Source organism: Odocoileus virginianus, chromosome 1 (genome assembly GCF_023699985.2).
Source record: "Odocoileus virginianus isolate 20LAN1187 ecotype Illinois chromosome 1, Ovbor_1.2, whole genome shotgun sequence".
In the NCBI taxonomy this organism is placed as follows: Eukaryota; Metazoa; Chordata; class Mammalia; order Artiodactyla; family Cervidae; genus Odocoileus; species Odocoileus virginianus.
In genome coordinates this window covers 35,954,737-35,979,306 of record NC_069674.1, presented here as the reverse complement: position 1 = coordinate 35,979,306, position 24,570 = coordinate 35,954,737, and the positions used below count along the sequence as shown (strand labels likewise).

At 42.6% G+C, this 24,570-nt stretch overlaps 1 pseudogene; it reads right to left on the bottom strand.

Annotated features, from left to right (window-relative positions):
* Nucleotides 1-18,796: 18,796 nt before the first annotated feature.
* LOC110132189 (proteasome subunit alpha type-7 pseudogene) lies at nucleotides 18,797-19,598 on the bottom strand (annotated as a pseudogene).
* Between the last annotated feature and the right edge of the window lie 4,972 nt (nucleotides 19,599-24,570).

Here is a 24,570-nt window from a genome sequence, read left to right as displayed (position 1 = left end):
TGCCTTTACCATTGTATCTCTCTACAGGACAGGTCATCTAGTGACCTCACACAGACAGGACCTGCCATTCCCCACTGACCTGGTGCCAAAGTTTCAGCCTCCTTAGTGTCTTTTTTCTAATAAGCTAAACAAGAAGGCCAGGCTACAGATAGAAGCACAACATTTGGTTGGTAGAGAGAAACCTGGGTTCCTTCCAAACCCACTCCATGGATCCAGCAAGTTGAGTTGCACTCCTCAGCACAGCAAGACCTTGTACAAACCCCAATGCCTTGCTGATGTTCCAAAGAGGAAAATGCAGTGATCAGAATCTTGCCAGAACATGAAGCATGTTAGGACATGAAAATTACATGATTTATGAAGCTGAAGTTCATTTGCACTAAGACAGTACAAACATTATGATTTTTTTTATTATGATAGGAACTAAAAGCAATGTAAACTGTGAACCTCTTCATATGAGAAGATTGGTCAGGGAAGAAATATATGTAAAAAAATCTTATTTTATCCACTGATAAAATATCCTGTTTCCTCACTGTTCCAAACCACAGTAGCAGTGAAGACTTACATACCACTTAGCAACATTTCATATACATTAAATTGTTTATTCTATGTAACCACTAACAAGGCAGGTAGTATTTATTTTCCATTATGATTTAGTACAGGATATTGAATATAGTTTCCTGTGCTATACAGTAGGACTTATTGTTTACACTTCGTCTATATATAATCGTTTGCATCTGCTAATCCTAAACTCTCAATCCATCCCTCTCCCACCCATCTTTGGCAACCACAGATCTGTTCTCTATATCTTGATTCTATTTCTGTTTTGTAAGTTCATTTGTGTCATATCTTAGATTCCATGTATAAGTGATATCATATATTTGTCTCTGACTTACTTTGCTTAGTATTGATGTCATAATCTTTGGGCCCATCCACGTTGCTGCAAAGAGCATTATTTCATTCTATTTTATGGCTGAGGAGTATTCCACTGTATATGTTTATACCACTTCTTCCTCCTTTCATCTGTTGGTGGACATTCAGGTTATTTCCATATCTTGGTTATCATAAATATTGCTGTTCTGAACATTGGGGTACATTTATCTTTTTGAATTACAGTTATGGTTAGAGTTGTATGTATGCCTAGGAATGGGATTGCTGGAACATATGGCAATTCAATTTTTAGTTTTTTGAGGAACCTCCATACTGTTTTCCATGGTGGCTGCACCAATTTACATTCCCACCCAACAGTGGAGGAGGGTTATCTTTTCTCCACACCTTCTCCAATATTTATTATTTGTAGACTTTTTGATGATGGCCATTCTGATCATTGTGAGGTCATTGTAGTTTTGATTTACATTTCTCTAATAATTAGTAATGTTGAACATCTTTTCACGTGCCTATTGTTCTTCTTCTTTGGAGAAGAACAATATCTATTCTTATCTTCTGCCCACTTTTTGATTGGGTTGCTTGTTTTTCTGTTATTGAGTTGTATGAGCTGCTTGCATATTTTAGAAATTAAGTCCTTGTTGGCTGTGTCATTTGTAAATATTTTCTCCCTGTCCATAGGTTGTCTTTTCACTTTGTTTATGGTTTCCTTTGTTATGCAAAATCTTATAAGTTTAGTTAGGTCCCATTTGTTTGTTTTTGCTTTTATTTCTATTGCCTTGGTAGGCTAACAAAAGTAGACATTGGTACAATTTATATCAGAGAATGTTTTGCCTAAATTCTCTTCTAGGAGTTTTATGGTGTCAGGTCTTACATTTAAGTCTTTAAGCCATTTTGAGATTGGTTTTGTGTATGTATGAGGCTGTGTTGTAACTTCACTGATTTGCTTGTGACTGTCTAAGTTTCCCAGCACCACTTGCTGAAGAGACTGTCTTTTTTCCATTGTATTAATATATTCTTGCTTCCTTTGTCAAAGACTAATCAACATAGATGTGTGGATTTTATTTCTTGGCTCTCTATCTTATTCCATTGGGCCATATGTCTGTTCTAGTTCTAATACCATGCTGTTTTGATTACTGTAGCTTTGTAGTATTGTCTGAAGTCTGAAAGGGTTATAAGAGAGGTAGCATTTTTGTTTGTTTCTTTCATTGGGTCTTCACTGATACACAAGGGCTTTCTCAAGTTGTAGTAAGTAGGGGCTACTCTTTCTTTGTGGTGTACGAGCTTCTCATTGTGGTGGCTTCTTTTGTTGTGGAACACAGGCTCTAGGAGCACAGGCTTAGGTAGTTGTAGTTTGCAGGCCCTAGAGTGTGCAGGCTTTAGTAGTTGTGACGCACAGGCTCAGTAGTTGTGACTTGCAGGCTCTAGAGCTCAGGCTCAGTGGCTGTGGCACATGGGCCTAGTTGCTCCTTGGCTTGCGGAATCTTCCCAGACCAGAGATTGAATCCGTGTCCCCTGCATTAATAGGCAGGTTCTTATCCACTGTACCATCAGAGAAGTCATGGGTAGTATTTTTATCAACATTTTACAGATGAAGAAACTGAGATTGACATTTGCACAAACCTGGGCAGCACAAGCCTCCTTATTCCTCTTCGTCCTTATTCAGCTCTTTCAGCTGCTTTGTGGTCTGACTAAAGATTGGTCTCCCTTTCTAGGTCTCTTGGTATGAGATCAGAGCTGGTTTTCTGCCACCAATCGAGGTTGGTGATCCTAGGTTACCTGCAGTTGTCTAGAACTGCTCTTGCTGAGATTGCTGGCACTGCTCACTGCCAGTCAGATTGCCAGTACCAGTAATGTGCCTCCCAAGTGGAGACCCACTCCACGGTCCCACCAGGGCTGTTCTCACAAGTCTGCCAGGACTGCTTCAGTCTCACAGGGATTCTCAACTTCAGCTGCACTTTGGAATCACCTGAGGGACTTCCAAGAGTCTGTTGCCCAGGCCACGCCCTAGACCAGTTGCATAGAATTTCTGGAGATGAGTGTTTTTTAAGACTCCCGGGTAAGCTACAGTTGAGAGTGACTGTTGGTTGTCACTGGAATAGGGGAGGCCAGATCTCTGTGGAAAGAGTCTTCAAACTGAACTGTTGGTAAACCCAACACAGGGCTGTGATCTGGCCCCCCCTTATTTTCTAATTTGTTTATAAAAAGCAAAAAACTTTGAAATGGGCTGGATTCCATTTTCTTGTTACAGAGAACATGAAGATAAACATTCTGTAATAAACATATGGTAATAAACATTATCCCTTCAAACTAGGAGGGACAAAATAAAAGATAACAGTGTCTACTGGATTGTCATTACCAGAAAGAACAGTCACAGATTGACCATTTAATTGCTTTAATTAAAAAAATTTTTTTTGTAGGATTTTAGTTCCCCAACCAGGGATCAAATCCAGGTTCATGGCAGTGAAAGCGCTGAGTCCTAACCACTGAAGTACTAGGGAATTCCTCACTTACAAAAAAAAAAAAAATTATTTACTTGGTTGCACCAGGTCTTAGTTGCAGCTCTCAGGATCTTTGGTCTTCTTTGTGGCATGTTAACTCTTAGTTGAACCATGCGGGATCTAGTTTCCTGACCAGGACTGAACCCAGACCCCCTGCACTGGGAGTGAGGAGTCTCAGCTACTTGATCACCAGGGAAGTCCCCCCCACCATTTTTTAAATTTAACAAGTATTTATAGAGCTTCTATTCTATGCCAGGTATTATGCTTGATACTGGGGAAGACAGAGAAGCAGTTAGTTCAGGAAGCCTTCCTAGAGGAAGTGATGTCTAAGCTGAGATCAGAAGGATGGGGAATAGCAAATAACCTGGTGAAAATGTAGATGGCAGAGCTGGAACAAGGAGCAGGGTAGGGTCTAGGCAGAGGGAAGAGCTTATGCAAAAACTTCGAGGTACATTTTGAGGAGAAAGAGATCCATGAGAGATGTGATGATGTAAACTGTGGCCCTTTCATGAAAGGTTTTGTGAGCTTTGGGTTCCAGAAGTCATAAATAAACTAGAAGAGTAAGGAAGGTGAACATAGAACAAGGAAAGATTTCTCTGTTCCACATGGACCCTTCTTGGACTAAGGCTTCACTGCTCTGGGGTCTACTTTCAGTTGATGCTGAAGCTCCAATATTTTGGCCACCTGATATGAAGAGCTGACACATTGGAAAAGACTCTGATGCTTGGAAAGACTGAAAGCAAAATGGGAAGGAGGCAGCAGAGGATGAGATGGTTAGCTAGCACCAGCGACTCAATGGACATGAATCTGAGCAAACTCTGGGAGAGAGTGAAGGACAGGGGAGCCTGGTGTGCTTCAGTCCATGGGGTGGCTAAGAGTTGGACACGACTTAGCAACTGAATAAAAACAACTGAGGTGGGAAACAGAGTCCAGTGGTTCTCAAAGCATCATCAGAATCGGCAAAATGTGTATTTCAGGGGACTTGGTTCTCTTACATAGCAGAGGTAGATTGGTTCCTGCCTAGTTCATCCCTCTCCAGGCTGCTAGATCGAAAGTGGGGGCTGGATTTTCACTGGCTTATTCCTCCCAAGACCTACCCAGAGAAGTGGAGAGAGACCCGTGTTCTTGAGTGAAAGAATGAAGACATTGCACAGTACACAGTGAGGCCACAGGTCAGGAGAGATCTGAGCTGGCTACAGAGCTTCAGGAACGATCTGCAGAGATGGCATTTGAGCTGAGAAATGAGTCTAGGCCAATACCCAGTGGGATGCCTGGCAGAGGAGTCATGTTTCATCTTGGTGTTGTTTTCCTGAGCTTTATAATTGCCCCTATTCCTTTTTTTCTTGTCCCCCACTGTATTCCTATAGTAAATATTTGTTGTTTAGTTGCTAAATCGTGTCTCTTTTACGACCATATGGACTGTAGCCCACCGTGTTCCTCTGTCCATGGGATTTCCCAAGTAAGAATATGGGAGTTGCCATTTCCTTCCCCAGGGGGATCTTCCCAACCCAGGGATGGAACCCAGGTCTCCTGCATTGCAGGCAGATTCTTTAGCCCTGAGCCAGCGGGGAAGCCCGTATAGTAAATACTACAAAATCCCTACTATAATAAAGTTGTGTGGCCTTGCCTTCAGTATAGTGAAGACAAGGAGAGAGATAGGGTTTAGGGACTTCCCTGGTTGTCCAGTGTTTAAGATTCCATACTGCCAGTGCAGGAGGTGCAGTTTTCATCTCTGGAAGGGAACTAACATCCCATATGCCTTGCTGAGTGGCCAAATGATTAAAAAAAAATTAAAATTAAAATAAGATACAGGGTTTTATTCAGCCCTACAGCAGGCTGGAGTACAGATCTCAAGGAGGGGACTGTGAAGTGACCCAGATGAGAGAGAAATAAGCAGAGTCCCTGGGAATTACAGAAATGGGGGAGGGATGGGGGAGAAGAACTGGAGAAGCCAGACTAGACAAAGGGAAAAAAGAGTTAACAGAATAAGCTTAGGGACACAACACTGAATACACTTAATAAGAATATATTTTCTTTATTAAAAATTAAATACATTATAGTGATCTTTTATTTTTTATTAAGTGCCGTCTACTTGGCACTTACTCTACGTGTTTCTTCCTAATTATAGGGACATGCCATGGAAGAGGGATTCACAGTCCCCAGTGTGAGTCTGAGTGACCTTGCAGAGCCTCAGTTTCCTCATTGGTAGACTGAAAGGTCACTCAGTGTCTTGCTCCTTAGGTCAGAAGCACTGGAAATGACCTAGGTTCTGATTCAGTTACTTCCTAAGCATGTGACCTGGGGCAGGTCCCTTCATGTGAAACCCTTAAAGACACCTGGCCATTGAAAGAGATCTCAGGCTTAGAAGACAGGCTGGAAGGGGCTCTAATGATCTTCCACCCCTTCTCCCATGTTCCAAGTCTCAACATTCATATTTTACAAATGAGGAAACTGAGGTAGGATACAAGGCCAGGTCAGGAATCCAGGCTCCTGGATGAGCCTCTCATTCCTCTGATTCTGAAGCCGAAACTGCTTGTGGATCATCTCCGATAATATCTTCTCTCTGATTTGAGGAGAGACTAATCCAAGGCCATGATGCTAGAAACAAAGCTAGTGAAAAAAAAAAAAAAAAAAAGCAAAGCTAGTGGCCACACACTCTAGTGTTGATGGAGGCTCAGTGCCTCCTTTCCGCGCTGGTGCTGCGGATGCACTAGGGAGCAGGGTGGATCCGGTTTCCGGTTTTCAGGCACGACAGATGTAGCAGTCTATGCCCAAGGAGATCCCATCTCCTAGAGCCAGCTAAGGGAGGCCACGTGGGCGCCTGGTGTGCAGCCAGCTTACAGTCACCAGGGAAACAGCCTTCGAGATCTCAAGGGACCAAGGCTCTCCCTTCTTCCCACGCACGGGCGAGAGGAATTATCGACCAATGAGATAGCGGAAATCCCGTGACGTCGAGGGTATCTAGGCAGGTGTGAAAGAGTTGGCCGCGAGCAGAGTCAGACGCCGGAGCCACTAGTCAGGAGTTTGGAAAAATGGTAACTGGCAAGGAGTCAGTCTGAGATACGCAGCTTCCTCTCCTCCTAGATGTTCCACAGGCACCTCCTCTCATGCGGTCCCCAAATTCACTTCTCCCCTCCCCTCAGATGCTGCTCCTGAATTCAGTTCTCAATGCTGCGCGTTTACTCTAGTAGTGGCCATAGGGTACCGGAGGGCGGAATCCACCGCTGACTTTTGATTCTGCCTGGAAAACTGAGTGGGGTTCAGGTAGCGATGGGAGGGTGTACCTTTTCATGAATGGGGATGTCAGAGGAGGGAAGTACCATCCTGGGAAACAACAAACTAAGGTGTACCTGAGGGTAAGGGAGGGCTAGGTAGGGCCAAGTTGCAGGGAGTTGAAATGCCTGCCGTGTCCACTTTGTCCTGCTAGACATGGCCAGCACACGGTGAAAAATGTGGCTATGTGGGCACAGAGGCCAGGCTGGACATTCCTACATGGCATGCATCTGCTTACTGTTTGCGTGTGTGTCTGTGGGGTGAAATTGGGGGAGTGGATTCTTTTGGACCCAAAAGGCCAAGGTACTATTCCTCAAATGACTATGGAACCTGGTTTAGCCTAATCCGGGGAGGGTTCCTGACAGGAGGTCAGTCCTCCTCCCTTCCTTTGTTAAGTGTGTATAAAGGGCCATCTTTGCGCCGGGCTCTGTTCCAAGGACTGGGGGTACAGTAATGAATAACTCAAGGTTCCACTCCTCAAGGAGTTTGGGTTTCCAGAGGCATTAGAACCGCAATTCCAGACTTTATCCTTCAGCTGCTGCTTTGAAGGTGAACGTTTGTGCTGAACTCAGTGACTAGATCACGTCCTGATGTAGCCCTATACCTCATATTTGGCATAACTGACATAAAATTGTAAGCTTTTTAAAGTGTACATCGTGGTGATTGGCTACACATGAAATTACATATTTTTATTGTGAAAGGATTTCCCCCCTTTGAGTTAATTAAAACACCCATCACTTTACCCATTTGTCTTTACTGGTGAGAACATTTCAGTTCTATTCTCTTAGAAAATTTCAATTATGCAATATAGTGTTTTCAACTATAGCATCTAAGTTTTAAGTTAAAACCTCAGACTGTGATAGGGAAGAAACTTTGTAGCCAGCTACAGGTTAATCACTGAAGGAATGTTGCCTTTAAGTTTAAATTATACATGATGGCCCATCTCTGGGAACCCTGGCGCCCAGGTAATGAGCATTAAGCTAAAATACCTTCATTTAGCTCACAGGCCCACCTGTGAATGGCTGCAGGCAGGAAGAAATGAACACATCCTCTCTGGAGGCTGACCTGAACCAGGAAATGTTTGACTTTACTCCCTCCCCTTTCAGTATAAAAGAAGCCCAAATTCTAGGGATATGAGTCCACCATCTTCTTAGTCAGCTGGCTTTCTGAAAAAAGATTCCTATTCCTTGCCCAAGCAACTCGTTTCTCAATTTCTTGGTCTGTTGTGGGGCAAGCAGTATAAGCTTGGACTCAGTAACAAATTTTGGTGTTCCAGTCAAGAGCCTTGATGTTCCTGGCTAGCTGGTCCAGTTGGGAGATTTTCAGGTAAGGCCCTCACAGATGCCAGGACCACTTGTTCTGAAGATCTTCCTCTCAAAATTCTTCAAATTAGCACTGGCTACCCCAGCACTTGGCAGTTGGAGTGAGGAACATTTGGAAACTGACAGGCTCCATACAGTAGGGTAAGTTGCTCTGGTGTGTACAGCCAGGAACCTTTATTTCCTCTCTGTTTGGGGCCTTGTCTCTGGAATAAATCAATTAGTTTGGAGTACACTGCTGGAGAAAGGAAATAGTTTTTGGACTTGGACCTGATTTGTGAACTGGTTCATTTGTTTCTTTGGATGCTGTTACAGCATTTGTGTGTGAAATTTGTATTTTTTTTTGTCTTGAATTTCTGTCTTTAAAAACAGGGAATGCTTCAACTATCTCTACAGAAAGTCCTCTGAGGTACATTCTGGATAAGTGACCTGATTACAGCTATGACCCCATGGATGAGAAGAAGAAGATATTTTATTGTAACACTATGGGGTCACAGTACCTGTTAGGATCTCCACAAAGGCTTCAGGCAGAGTTATCTCAGGACCTTGTCACCAGGTACTGCTACCTTTATTGTGTTAATAATGTCATTGGTATATGTAAAACCCCAAGACCAAACTTCTTTCCTGGTGGTTCAGATGGTAAAGAATCTGCCTCCCAAACGGGAGGGAGTAAAGTCAAACATTTCTTGGCTCAGGTCAGCCTCCAGAAGGGATTGTTAATTTCTTCTTTCTTGCAGTGGGCATGGTTATTTGAGAATGCTACCCATGTAATTGAACATACCCAATAAGCCTAATTGGGTCTCCCTGGTGGCTTGGAGGCCACCTGGCCTCCAAAAATCTGCCTGTAGTGCAGGAGACCAGGGTTCAATCTCTATGTTGGGAAGATCCACTGGCAGAGGAAATGGCAACCTACTCCAGTATTCTTGCCTGGAAAAAATCTCATGGACAGAGGAGCCTGACGGGTTACAGTCCATGGGGTCGCAGAGTCAGACACAACTGAGCAACTAACACACACACGCACTTTTAGTATAAAAGAAGCCTGAATTCTGACTTGGGACCTAAGTTCATCTCCTTAGTCTCCCTGCTTTCCAAATAAAGTCACTTTTCCTTGCCCCAACAAGTCCTCTCTCGATTTATTAGCCTGTCATGTGGTGAGCAGTTGGAGCTTGGACCTGGTGATCAGACTTTATTCACCTTGTAGCCAGAAGTTTGTTCCCTTTTACCAATCCCTCCCTATTTCCCCCACACCTCAGCCCCTAGCAACCACCTTTCTACTGTTTCTATGATTTTTTTAAAAATAAAAGATTCCACATATAAGTGATTCAGCAATTCCATGTGGTATTTGTCTTTCTCTGTCTGGCTTATTTCACAAAGAAGGTATTCTTTCTTGATGCATCCTGATTGCATCCTGAAAACACTCTGTGCTAAGAGCTGAGGCCTCAGCGATGCCTATCCAGGCTCCTGGCTGGTATCCATCCCACCCGCCCCCCCACCTCAGTCCTCTCTCCTCTGGTCTAGGATCAAAGGATTCACCCAGAAAGACCGGGGCTGGGTTCAAGGAAGCCCTTCAGCTCTCCCAAGCTGTGGTCCCCAGAAGCAGCCAGTGGGGTGTGGCCCTGGGACATGAGGATGAAGTTCAAGGGGCTTGGGGGTTGACTGGGGAAAAAACATGACCAGAGAGAAGCGGTTGTGCTAGAGCAGGGTGCACATGAGGGGAAAGCCCTCAGTTTGAGACCGTGAGAGGCTTTGGTGAGCGGGCCGTCCTCCAGAGGGGAGGAAAGCAAGGGAAGTCCCAGGGATTCAGGGCTGAGAGATGGAGCTCACCTGTCTATGTGGTATCGCTCAGAGCATGGTGAGGAAGGTCCAGCTTAGGGAACTGCTAGGGGCACTTGGGGTCTTCTAACTACCAGACTCTATCTTATCTACCAGTGGCAGATGTGAAATGAGCCGTGTCTTATAGAGTATGCAAATCAGCAGGATCTAAATGGCTGGAAATCTGCTTGTTCGGGCTTGATTTACAATAACTAGATGGGTAAAGTTTTGAGTTTCTCACAGGCAGGCTTTGGATGGGTCTCAGTCTGCAGTGAAGAAATAAACAACCCAGGGGCTGATACACGGAGGCTGTGTTTGGCTCACTTACATAACAAATGAACTGAAAGAGGATGTTTCTCAATGGCCTTCCCTCTAGGCATGACCTTGGCTCAAGTGCCTCTCAGACAGTACAGGAGGGCATCCCGTTTCAGGTAACTTGCACCCTCAGAGGACCACTGAGCCCGCTGATCAAGGTTCCTTATGGTCTGGCCTTACACTGGCTGTTAAGTGTTTAATGGCTCACCAGGTAGGCAGCCTCCTTAGAATACAAATTTCCTCCTGTTATTATCCCACTTGAAAACTTTAATGCTCCCTATTGTCCACTTTTCAGAAGGAGAAGGGGATGACAGAGGATGAGATGGTTGGATGGCATCACTGATTCAATGGATATGAGTTTGAGCAAGCTCTGGGAGTGTGGGTGATGGACAGGGAAGCCTGGCGTGCTGCAGTCCATGGGGTTGCAAAGAGTCGGATACGACTGAGCGACTGAACTGAACTGACTGTCCACTTTGTTCTACAAACCGAGTCACTTCAAACAACAGAAATGTATTGTCTTGCAGTTCTGGAGGCTATAAGTTCAAAATCAAGGTGTCACAAGGCTGTTCTCCCTGAAGAAACTTGGGGAGGAATGCCTTCTTTCCTTTCCTGGCTTCTGATGTTTGTTGACAATCCTTGAGTTCTCTGGCTTGTGGAGGCACCACTTCAATCTCTGTCCCCTGCCCCATACCCCTCACCACATGGCATACCAGCCTCTCCCCGTGCGTCTCTTCTCTTCTTACAAGGGCATCTTTCCTGTTGGATTGGGACCCACTCTTAATGACCTCATCTTAACTGATTACATCTGCAAAAGATTTTAATTCCAGGATCTTCCATGGGAGCCTAGTGGTTAAGACTTTGCCTTCGAGTGCAGAGGGTGTGGGTTCGAACCCTGGTTGAGGATATAAGATCCTTATGTTTTGCAGCCAAAAAACCAAAACATATAACATAAGCAATATTGTAGCAAATTCAATAAAGACTTTAGAAATGGTCCACATAAAAAAATACCTTAAACAAAAGATCATGTTTCCAAATGAGGTCACATTCACAGGTACAGGTGTTAGGACTTCAACCTAACATTTTGAGAAACACAACTCAACCCATAACACCAAGTGGCTAACTTCTAGTTACATGTATGTGGTGGAAATATACAGGAGCTTCTCATAGACCTTTCTTAGGAAATAACCTGTTGATTGCCTTTGCTCTTTCTCTGTCCTTTCCTCCATCCTGCTGCCCAGAACTCAGACACTGATGTTGAGCCACACAAGATGAAGCGACAATGCAGAGTGGATTGGGTTCTTCACAGTGTGCAGCACATGATCAGTCCTGGATAAGTCAACTTGGACTTTAAAGAGACATCAGGAACTTCCCTGGTGGTCCAGTAGTTAGGACCTCGTGCTTCCACTGCTGGGGGCCAAGGTTCGATCCCTGGTTGGGGAACTCTGATCCCACAGCCTGTGTGTGGCACAGAGGGAGAAAAAAGAAAAGAGAACTCAATGTATCAATAGATTGAGTATTCCTATCTCTTGGGGCATAACCCATTTCTGACCAACACACTTCTTGCTGTCCTGGACCTGTGGCTTCTCCGTGAGGTTTGGTTTCTCCTTAGAGTTTCCAGGGGGGAAGTGAGCATGGGTCCTTTTGCTTTTAAGTCTTCAAACTAACTTGGATTCTGTCCTGTACTCTCTTTCTCAGAGACATAGCACCTGAGCTTTCTCTTCTCCTCTGATTTTTTTTCTCCCTTCCTCAAGCAGAGGGTCTTAATGTTTCCCAGGGCAGGAAAAACATTATTCTCTTTCATTCATCCAAATCTGTGATTTCTGTCATAAACTGTCTGCTCCTGACTCCCTTGGAGCTTTGACTTTTGAGATTCAAAACCTTTATCTCATTCTGTCCTTTCAGAGATGTTGCTTAAAAGTCAGAAATCTAGATCAGATTTTTTTGTGTCACTTTTGTGTCTTTTGTACTTTTCTGTCACTGTACAACTCGGCCCCACCCCCATTCTCTGGGACTATGAGCCCAGAATGTTGTAGCTGGGACCCGAAGAGGGAAAGGATCACAAGGGACCGGGGATGTCCAGGAATGAAGACATGTTCACTAATTTATCAGCTATGACCCATCTATGTGAATATTCACCTAGATGGTGTGCCTGAAAATGCCAGCACTAGAAATCTGAAAGAATTTCCCCCAAAAGAAAAGTTCTAAGTTCAAAAAGTGTGAGAAACAGAACTATTTTTTTAAATTGAGTACAGTTAATTTTCAATGTATTAGTTTCAACTGTATAGTAAAATGATCCACCTAAATATACATATATATTCTTTTTAAGTGGAGTAGGAAATGGCAACCCATTCCAGTATTCTTTTTTAAAATTTTCTCATAGGTCATTACAAGATGATGAGTATAGTTCCCTGTGCTATACAGTAGGTCCTTGTTGTTTATTTTATATATAGTAGTCTGTGTTAATCCCTTAATTTATTTCCCCCTCCTCTTTCCTTTTTGGTAAGCAAAAGTTTGTTTTCTGTATCTGTGAGTCTGTTTCTGTCCTGTAAATAAGCTCATTTGTAACATTTTTTTAGATTCCATGTATTAGTGCTATCATGTGGTATTTGCCTTTCTCTGTTTGATTTACTTCACTTAGTATAATAATCTCTAGGGCCACCCTTGTTGCTGCAAATGGTACTATTTCTTTTTCGTAGCTGAGCAGTATTCCATTGTGTGTGTATATACCACATCTTCTTTATCCATTCATTGTTGGACATTTAGGTTGCTTTCCTGTCTTGCCGATTATACTGAATAAATAGTGCTGCTATGAACATTGGGGTGCAGGTATCTTTTCAAATTAGAGTTTTCATATTTTCTGGATATATGTCTAGGAGTAGGTTTGCTGGATACATATGTCAACTCTATTTTTAGTTTTTTAGGCAACCTCATACTGTTTTTCATAGTGGCTGCACCAATTTACATTCCCACCAACAGGGTCGAAGGATTTCCTTTTCTCCTCAGGCTTTCCAGCATCTGTTTGTAGATTTTTTTGATGATGGCCATTCTGACCAGTGTGAGGTGATACCTCATTGCAGTTTTGATTTCATTAATGATTAGTAATGTTGAGCATCTTTTCATGTGCTTTTTGGCCATATGTATGCCTTCTTTGGAAAAATGTCTATATCTTCTGCCCATTTTTTTTTTAATTGGGTGGTTGGTTTTTTTTTTTATATTGAGCTGCATGAGTTGTTTGTATATTTTGGAGATTAATCCCTTGTGGGTTGCTTCATTTGCAAATATTTTCTCCCATTCTGAGGGTTGTCTTTTCATTTTGTTACTGGATTCCTTCACTGTGCAAAAGCTTTTAAGTTTAATTAGGTCTCATTTGTTAGGTTTTGTTTTTATTTTCATCACTCTAGGAGGTGGATCAAAAAGATCTTGCTGTGATTTATGCTGAAGAGTGTTCTGCCTGTGTTTTCCTCTAAGAGTTTTATAATGTCCATTTATAATGTCCAATCTTACATTTAGCTCTTTAATCTATTTTGAGTTTATTTTTGTGTATGGTATTAGGCAGTGTTCAAATTTTATTCTTTTACATGTAGCCGTCCAGTACCACTTATTGATGGCCATTCTGACTGGTGTGAGGTGGTACTTCATTATAGTTTTGATTTGTATTCCTCTAATAATTAGTGATACTGAGCATCTTTTCATGTGCCTTTGGGCCATTAATCCCTTCTTGATCATATCATCTGCGGATACTTTTGCCATTCTGTGGGAGATATTTTCATTTCGTTTTGTTTATGGTTTCCTTTGCACTGCAAAAGCTTTTGTTTGATTAAGTCCAATTTGTTTATTTTGGTTTTCATTCTCATTACTCTAGGAGATGGATCAAAAAAAATATTGCTGTGAGCACTCAGAAATTTTAATATGCACTATGCAGCAGATGCAGGCATGTGTTCACTAGATAGGGTGCAGCATATCCAAATGTTTCTTTCTCCCCAGAAGCTTTTACAAGCACATTAAAGCCCACAAGGGTCTGTGTCTTTTAAATGCATCGCTACATGCGTATATGTGTGTGTGTTGTTGCAGAGAGTGTTTGGGAGGAAAAATAAGCTGATACAAATGGTGGCCTCAGGACTTTCCTGGCAGTCCAGTGGTTAAGACTCCATGCTTTTACTGCCAGGGGCATGGGTTCAATCCCTGGTTGGAATGAAGACCCCATATGCGATGCAGCATGGCCAAAAAAAAAAACCCAAAATACAAAAACCAAATGGTGGCCTTTGGGGAGCTGAGTGGGAATTAGGTTTTCTTTACACTGAACAGCTTTCAGTGCTTTTTTTTTTTTTTTTTTTTTGCTTTCAATGCTTTTGGCTTATGTTCACTATGTGGCTCAGATGGTAAAGAATCCACCTGCAATGCAGAAGACCCAGGTTCAATCCCTGGATGGGGAAAATCCCCTGGAGAATGAAATGGCAACCACTCAAGTATTCTTGCCTGGAGAATTCCATGGGCAGAGGAACCTGACAGGCTTCATGGGGTCACAAAGAGTTGAACATAATTGAGCAACTAACACTTACGATAAAACAGACACAATAAGTTTGTGGAAGCTTAGATGAGCCTCCAAGCTGGATGTCTGGTTGATATCATTTTTAACTGAATTCTCCTTAGGAATGACAGCTGTCACCCTCCCCGAGAACCAGCGTAAGAAATATCCCTCAGAAACTCATCATCCAGCCTGATGTAAGAATGACATTGAGGATACTATAAAATAGAAAAGCAGAAGTGAAAAAGAACACTCCAATCTGATTTAACTGCTTTTAGTATAGAACTGGATCTGCCACATTTCTAAAAGCTCTGATGTGCTGCCAGAGTTGAGACCCACGGGGACTAGGAGTGATAGGTAAGACACGTTCCTCTGCTAGCTATTCCCTTGAGTTGGGTGAGGCCCTAGGCCCTGGGAATTCTAGAGGGAGTGAGATTCAGTCTCTATCTTCAAATGGCTCCTGGAGTAGGAAGTTGCTTTTTGTCCTAGTAAAAGATTTTCCAGACAGAGCCTCAGCTTCATTGTTTACACTGGAGCTGGGTTTGCCCAGAGAGAACTGAGTTTGTCAAGTCAGCCTTGGGAGATAAGGAGCTTTGAGTCACCTGGAACCAGAGGGTAGCCTGGCCCATCCAGGCATTTCTGAGAGCCTCCACGTTCCAGACCTCATTCTCAGGCCTAAAACTATAAGTAGGGACAGGGCTGGCTTGTGTAACAGCTGGATCTGGAATTTGCTGTAGAAAAAAGTCTTTTCACTTGCCAGCCCTCTACAATTTTTAGTATCCCAGATACAGATTCACCCAACCTTTAAAAAATTTATTTATTTTTATCTTATTTTTTACTGAAGCATAGTTGATTTACAATGCTGTGTTAGTTGCTAATGTTCAGCAAAGGATATATTTGTTTCCATTATGGTTTGCCATAGGATATTGAATATAGTTTCCTGTGATCTACAGGTTATGTATTTTATATGTAGGGTAAGTCTGTATCTGTGAATCCTAATTTATCCCTCCCCCACCCTCCAAAGAGGGGAAACACTTTTGTAACTTTAAGTTTGTTTTCTATGTCTGTGAGTCTGTTTTTGTTTTATAAATAAGCTTGTGCATGTATGTATGCTCAGTGGCTTCAGTTGTGTCCGACTCCTTGTGATGCCATGGACTGCAGGCTGCCAGGCTCCTTTGTCCATGGGATTCTCCAGGCAAGAATACTGGAGTGGGTTGCCATGCACTCCTCCAGGGGATCTTCCTAACCCAGGGATCGAACCCACGTCTCCTGCATTGCAGGCAGGTTCTTAACTCACTGAGCCACCTGGAAAGCCCGATAAGTAAGTTCATTTGTATAATATTTTAGATTCCACATATAAGTGATATCATATGGTATTTGTTTTTGTCTGACTTCACATAGTATGATAATCTCCATGTCTTTGCTACTGTGAATAGTGTTTCTGTGAACGTTGGGGTGCATGTATCTTTTTGAATTTAGAGTTTTATCTGGATACAGGCCTAGGAGTGGGATTGATGGATCATATGGCAACTCTATTTTTAGTTTCTTAAGGAACCTCCATACTGTTTTCCACAGTGGCTGTACCAGTTTACATTCTCATCAACACTGTAGAAAGTTTCCCTGATACCCATAGCCTCTCCAGTATTTATTATTATTATTTAAGATATTTTTATTGGAGTATAGTTGATTTACCATGCTGTTAGTTTCAAGTGTACATATACATGTGTACATATACCTATGTACATGCATGCTAAGTCACAACCCCATGAACTGTAGCCCACCATGCTCCTCTGTCCATGAGATTCTTCAGGCAAGAGCCCTGGAACATGTTAGCTGGGCCCTCCTCCAAGGGGTCTTCCTGACCCAGGGATCAAATCCGTGTCTCTTATGTCTCCTGCATTGGCAGGCAGGTTCTTTACCACTAGTGCCATCTGGAAAGCCCACATATACATATATCCACTTTGAGATTCGTTTCCCATTTAGGCCATTACAGAGTATTGTGTAGAGTTCCCTATGCTATTCTAGCGTTTATTATTTGTAGAATTGTAATGATACTAAGGCTTTTTGGATCGGGTGGAGAGGGAGGTGGGAGGGGGGACCGGGATGGGGAATACATGTAAATCCATGGCTAATTCATTTCAATGTATGACAAAAACTACTGTAATGATGTAAAGTAATTAGCCTCCAACTAATAAAAATAAATGGAAAAAATAAATAAATAACAACAACAACAACAACAAAAAACTCTGGCAACAGAGAAATCATTCCATGGGAGAAAATATTCCAATTTTGGACAACTGTAATTCTATCTTAAGGTTTTATTCTTATAGGCTTGTAGAAAACTGTAAAACTAATCCAACAAGCTTCCTATACCTCTCACTTATTTCCCCCAGGTAGTCACATCTTTTATGGGTGTAGTACAGTATCAAAGCCAGGAAATTGGTACATTACTGTTCTAGACTACAGGCCTTATTCAGTTTTACCACTTGGAAAAAAAAAAAGAAAGAAACACTGTATTCATTTGTATGTATGTATATCCATTCAGCTTGATCACCCCTGGAAATTTCTGTTATCACCACCACAATCAAGATACAGAACTGCTCCATCGCTGAAAAAGAACTCCCTCCTGCTGCCTTTTTATATTTACGCCCACCCCTCCCCCTCCCCTTCCTGGAAACTACTAATCTGTTCTCCATCTCTAGATGGAGAATGTTATATAAATGGAATCATACAGTATGCAATCTTTATTTGAAAGGTAACAGCTTTATTGACATATAATTCCCATACCATGCATCTCATCCATTTAAAGTGTTCAGTTCGATCATTTTCTTCATATATTAACAGTTGCACAGCCATCACCACAGTCAATTTAGAACCTTTTCATTACCCCCCAAAGAAACTTTATATCCTTATCAGTCACTCCTTATTTTTCCCAAACCCCCAGTCCTAGGCATGTGCTAATCTACTTTCTACTGTTATAGATTCACTTATTTTGGACCTTTCATATAAATAGAATCATATAACATGTGGTTTTTTGTGACTGACTTCCTTTACTTAGCACAATGTTTTCAAGGTTCATCCACGTTGTTGCAACTGTAGGAAGAGCTGAAACAAGTCCTACTCTGTCATAATAAGATACTGAGCTGTTTTTCAAAGACAACAGAGCAAAACCTTAACTCTTGCAAAGTTAGCACAGAACAGAGAATTTTTACCTTAAATAACACTCGGAACTAAAGTTCCCCATAACCCCCTTGTGCTGGGTGAGGTCCTAGGCATGGGGAATTATGGAGAGTGTGATGCCCACCCCCCCAACCCCAGAACTAAACTATGGAGACATGACTGGAATTTGAATGCTGGAACCCTTTCAGAAACAAGAGTTCCATTGCCCAGAAGAACCACTGCCGAAGCCTCCTCCCATATGTGCCAAGTTCCAAAGCCCTCCATTTGAAGCCTGTCCCACCAGCATTTCTGCATACTAATCCATTCTCCCCCAACTCATAAAAGTTTGACTGAATCCCAGATTTGGGAAACAGATTTGAGCCAGGCCTCCTATATCCTTGCAGGTTCATGTTGCAATAAAGCTTGTTCTTTCCTCAAAAGCCAGTGCCATAGTATTGGCTTCTATGCACATGTGGCAACAAGCCTTTTGCTCAGTAACAGTGTAGCATGTACTTCATTCCTTTTTATTGCCAGTAATATTCCCTGTATGGATAAACCCCTTTGTTTATCTGGCCATCAGTTGATGTACATTGAGTTGTTTCCACTTTTTGGCTGTGATGAATAATGCTGCTGTGAACATTTATGTACAAGTTTTTGCATGGACATATGTTTCCAGTACTCTTAGGTATACCTGAGTGAAATTATTGAATCATATGATCACTCTATGTTTAATCTTCTCAAGAATAGCCAAACTGTTTTCCAAGGCAGTTATACTATTTTACATTCTCACCAGCAGTGTATGAAGCTTCTGATGCCTCCACAACATCACCAATACTTACTGTCTTTTTGATCACAGCCATTCTTTTCTAGTGAAGATGAAGTATGATCTCATTGTGGTTTTGATGTGAATTTCCATAATGAGTAAAAACATTGAACATCTTTGTTTTACTTAAAAAAAAAATAGGCAAATTTATTGTAGGACACTTGGACAGTACAGATAAATGGAATGGAAATGCCTATGCATCATTTTGGAAATCAGCCATGATTTGAATTTAAAAATTGTTACAAGCAAAATTTCATTTCATCATGATGCTTTCTTTTGTTTCTTCTTTTCATTTTCTTCTTCTTTTTTCAATCTCAGCAATGTACTTCTCAATTTCTTCAGGATTTAAAATCTTGAGGGGTTGATCTCGCCTCACAAAAGCAAGGTCTGTGTTTTTGCCACCCGAGTGAACCATTTCCAGAAGGACCCTGATAGCCAGCTTAATAGTCAGATCGTTTCAATGGCTTCCTCACTATAATTCTTCTCTAGGAATTCATGCACTGACTTGGCAACCCGGCCTATAGCGTTGGCCTTCCAGGCATGGTATGTGCCCGAGAGGTCAGTCTGATGGAGTCCGGAGGTGCCATCAAAGTCAAAACCCACAACGAGGGCAGAGATGCCAAACCGCCCGCGCCCCTTGCTGTGTGTGTAGTGCTGCTTCAGACTGGCGATAGAGCGGGTGATGTACTCCGTGGTGACCAGTTCCTCCACAGTTAGCCGGTGGCTCTGGCATTCCATCCGGGCCCTGTTGGTGACTATCCTTGCGTCAGCAGTGAGGCTGGCGAATGCCATGCAGACCTTATCATCCAGAGCACAGACCTTCCGCACTGTCCTTTCATCCTACAGTTTGGCCACTGACATCTTCTCCACACCAAGAACATCAGTGTCTTTCCCTCGAACACTGACCGCGGTCCAGCCCCGCTTCATGGCCTCCTGCAAGCACCCCACGTGGGGGGATAGAAGATGGTGATGGCGCGGTTAGAGCTCATGCCTGCGGAAGGTCCCGGTTGGGCTGGGAAAAGCACACACTCACTGCCACGCAGCAGGAGATTCACAACGTTGCTGCACCAGCACCGCGCGCCCCACTTTGTTTTGCTTTTATCAAGACTTATTTCCATCAGTAGTGTATCAGACTTCTGCTACTGCCAAGTCACTTCAGTCGTGTCTGACTCTGTGCGACCCCATCCCTGGGATTCTCCAGGTAAGAACACTGGAGTGGGTTGCCATTTCCTTCTCCAACGCATAAAAGTGAAAAGTAAAAGTGAAATCGCTCAGTCATGTCCGACTCTTCGCGACCCCATGGACTGCAGCCTACCAGGCTCCTCCGTCCATGGGATTTTCCAGGCAAGAGCTCTGGAGTGGGGTGCCATTGCCTTCTCCGATCAGACTTCTAGTTTCTATATAACTTTGCCAAGCCTGCATAGTATCAGTTCAGTTCAGTTCAGTGGCTCAGTTGTGTCCAACTCTTTGCGACCCTATGAACTGTAGCAGCCAGGCCTCCCTGTCCATCACCAACTCCTGGAGTCCACCGAAACCCATGTCCATTGAGTTGGTGATGCCATCCAACCATCTCATCCTCTGTCGTCCCCTTCTCCTCCTGCCCTCAATCTTTCCCAGCATCGGGGTCTTTTCAAATGAGTCAGCTCTTTGCATCAGGTGGCCAAATTATTGGAGTTTCAGCTTCAACATCAGTCCTATTAATGAACACCCAGGACTGATCTCCTTTAGGATGGACAGGTTGGACCTCCTTGCAGTCCAAGGGACTCTCAAGAGTCTTCTCCAACACCACAGTTCAAAAGCATCAATTTTTCAGTGCTCAGATTTCTTCACAGTCCAGCTCTCACACCCATAAATGACCACTGGAAAAACCATAGCCTTGACTAGACGGACCTTTGTTGGCAAAGTAATGTCTCTGCTTTTTAATATGCTATCTAGGTTGGTCATAACTTTCCTTCCAAGGAATAAGTGTCTTTTAATTTCATGGCTGCAATCACCATCTGCAGGGATTTTGGAGCCCAGAAAAATAAAGTCAGCCACTCTTTCCACTGTTTCCCCATCTATTTGCCATGAAGTGATGGGACCAGATGCCATGATCTTAGTTTTCTGAATGTTGAGCTTTAAGCCAACTTTTTCACTCTCCTCTTTCACTTTCATCAAGAGGCTCTTTAGTTCCTCTTCACTTTCTACCATAAGGGTGGTGTCATCTGCATATCTGAGGTTATTGATATTTCTCCAGGCAATCTTGATTCCAGCTTGTGTTTCCTCCAGCCCAGCGTTTCTCATGATGTACTCTGCATATAAGTTAAATAAGTAGGGTGACAATATACAGCCTTGACGTACTCCTTTTCCTATTTGGTATATATATTATATGCAGTATAGTTGATTTACAATGTGTTATTTTTTGCTGTACAGCAAAGTGATCCAGTTATATATATATTCTTTTTCATATTCACCTTTATTATGGTTTATTACAGGATATTGAATATAGTACCCTGTGCTATACAATAGCACTTTGTTGTTCATTCATACTACATAATCCTGAATGCCCAATCCTACCCTTTCCCCTGCCCTTGGCAATCACAAGTCTGTTCTCTAGGTCTGTGAGTCTGTTTCTGTTTCATAGATAAATTCATTTGTGTCATATTTTAGATTCCACATATAAGTGATATCATATGGTATTTGTCTTTTTCTGATTTTACTTAGTATGATAATCTCTAGATCCAAACATGTTGCTGCAAATGACATTATTTCATTCTTTTTTATGGCTGAGTAGTATTCCATTTATATATTCATGCCTACATACACACACACAAACACACACACACATATACATTACATCTTCTTTATCCATTTATCTGTCAAGGGACATTTATGTTGTTTCCATGTCTTGACTGTTGTAAATAGTACTGCAATGAACATTGGGGTACCTTTTGTTATTTCAAGGGAATTCTCTTGATTTTTAAAAATTTATTTTTGGCTGTGCTGGCTCTTTGTTGATGCACATGGGCTTTCTATGGTTGCAGAGAGCTGTGGCTACTCTCTAGTTGTGGTCAAGAGCTTCTCATTGTGGTGCTTTCTCTTGTGGAGCATGGGCTCTAGAGAGCGCAGGCTTCAATAGCTGTGGATCCCAGGCACTAGAGCACAGACTCAATAGTTGTGGCACATGGGCTCAGCTGTTCTGCAGTATGTGAGATCTTCCTGTGTGGACTATTTTAAAAGTCCTTATTGAATTTGTACAATATTACTTCTGTTATGTGTTTTAGTTTTTTGACTGCAAGGTACATGGGATCTTAGTTCCCTGACCAGGGATCAAACAAACCTGTACCCGCTGCACTGAAAGGTGAAGTCTTAACCTCTGGACCACCAGGCAAGTCCCAACAATGAGATTTCAGTGGCAGTGTCAAGCCCACTGTGAGCCAAGAGCAAGGCTCCAGCCCCTTCAGGCTGTCTCCATGCAGCCCGTCCCAGTCTTCTCCCCGTGTCTGTCTGCTGAAGCCAGAGTTTCAGCATCCAGCATCCAGCGCCCACATGCACAGTCGATGTGAGTCTCAGTCTGGAGGGCGTGGGGAGGTGGCGCAGACCACCTGTGCAGGTCGTGCTGCTGGGTGTGCTGCAAACTGCCTGTCTCACTGAGCCTCTCAAACTCCTTTTCTGTCCTGACTGATCACCCCACTGGTGAAGGGCCTTCCCAGGCTGCGGGAACCTTTCATCTTTCACAGGCCCCTCCCAGGGGCATAGGTTCTGTCCTGATTCCTTCCCCCTCCTCCTTTCATCCTACCTGGTTCTGTGGTTATGTGGAGATCTTTCTCGGAGTTTTGGGAGTTTGAGTTAGGCCAGCGTTGAGTAGGTATTAGATGTATTTTGATGCATTTGTGGGAGGAAGTGACTTTCACATCCTATTGCACCATCTTGATTCTGCCTCTGAGCATCTTTTCATTGGCTTATTGGCTATTTCCATATTTCCTTGGGGGGAAAAATGTTTACTTGGAACTTTTGTGCATTTTAAATTGGGTTGTACTTTAATTGTTGAGTTGTAGGTTTCTTAATAGTCTAGATGCAAATTCTTTAACAGATACAAGATTTGCAAGTATTTTATTTGGGGGGTTGTCTTTATGCTTTCTTGATGGTATTCTGTGAAGCACAAAAGTTTTAAATTTTGATGAAGTTCAATTAATTTTTTTGTTCTGTGTGTGTTATAGCTTAGTAGGCTTTGCCGAATCTAAGGTTATAAAGATTTACTTCTCTTTTCTTCTAAGAGTTTTGTAGTTTTGTTCTCATGTTTTAGGTCAGGGATCCATTTTGGGTTAATTTTGTATATGGTATGAAGAAAGAATACAATTTCATTCTTTTGTTTGTGGATATCCAGTCCCAGCACAATTTTGTTGAAAAACTACTCTTTTCCACTCAATTGTCTTGGCACCTTGGTCCAATACAGATTGACTATAAATGTGAAGATTTGTTTTGGGACTCTAAATTCTATTCCATTGATCTATTTGTCTATTCTTATGCCAAAACCACATTTTTTTTAACAGTTATACATATATTTTTTAAGTTACTAAGGTCAGGCTTCAGCAATATGTGAATCGTGAAATTTCAGATGTTCAAGCTGGTTCTAGAAAAGGCAGAGGAACCAGAGATCAAATTGCCAACATACGCTGGATCATCGAAAAAGCAAGAGAGTTCCAGAAAAACATGTATTTCTGCTTTATTGACTATGCCAAAGCCTTAGACTGTGTGGATCACAATAAACTGTAGAAAATTCTGAAAGAGATGGGAATACCAGACCACCTGACCTGCCTCCTGAGAAATCTGTATGCAGGTCAGGAAGCAACAGTTAGATCTGGACATGAAACAAAAGACTGGCTCCAAATAGGAAAAGGAGTACATCAAGGCTGTATATTGTTACCCTACTTATTCAACTTATATGCAGAGTACATCATGAGAAACGCTGGGCTGGAAGAAGCACAAGCTGGAATCAAGATTGCCTGGAGAAATATCAATAACCTCAGATATGCAGACGACACCGCCCTTATGGCAGAAAGTGAAGAGGAACTAAAGAGCCTCTTGATGAAAGTGAAAGAGGAGAGTGAAAAATTTGGCTTAAAGCTCAACATTCAGAAAACTAAGATCATGGCATCTGGTCCCATCACTTCATGGCAAATAGATGGGGAAACAGTGGCTGACTTTGGTTTTTGGGGGCTCCAAAATCCCTGCAGATGGTGATTGCAGCCATGAAATTAAAAGACACTTATTCCTTGGAAGGAAAGTTATGACCAACCTAGACAGCATATTTAAAAGCAGAGACATTAATTACTTTGCCAAAAAAGGTCCATCTAGTCAAGGCTATGGTTTTTCCAGTGGTCATGTATGGATGTGAGAGTTGGACTATAAAGAAAGCTGAGTGCCAAAGAATTGATGCTTTTGAACTGTGGTGTTGGAGAAGACTCTTGAGAGTCCCTTGGACTGCAAGATCAAACCAGTCCATCCTAAAGGAGATCAGTCCTGGGTGTTCATTGGAAGGACTGATGTTGAAGCTGAAACTCCAATACTTTGGCCACCAATGTGAAGAACTGACTCATTTGAAAAGACCCTGATGCTGGGAAAGATTGAGGGTAGGAGGAGAAGGGGACGACAGAGGATGAGATGGTTGGATGGCATCACTGACTCGATGGACATGGGTTTGGGTGGACTCCAGGAGTTGGTGATGGACAGGGAGGCCTGGCTTGCTGTGGTTCATGGGGTCGCAAAGAGTTGGACACAACTGAGCGACTGAACTGAACTGAAGACCTGCAGCAGGTCTTAGTTGCAGTCCGTGGGCTTACTTGCTTCAAACCATGTGAGATCTTAGTTCTCCCACCAGGGATGGAACCCATGTCCCCTGCCTTGCAAGAAGGATTCTTAACCACTGGACCACAAGGGAAGTCCCAAAAATTTATTTGTAGTTTTTGAAGAAACCACCAA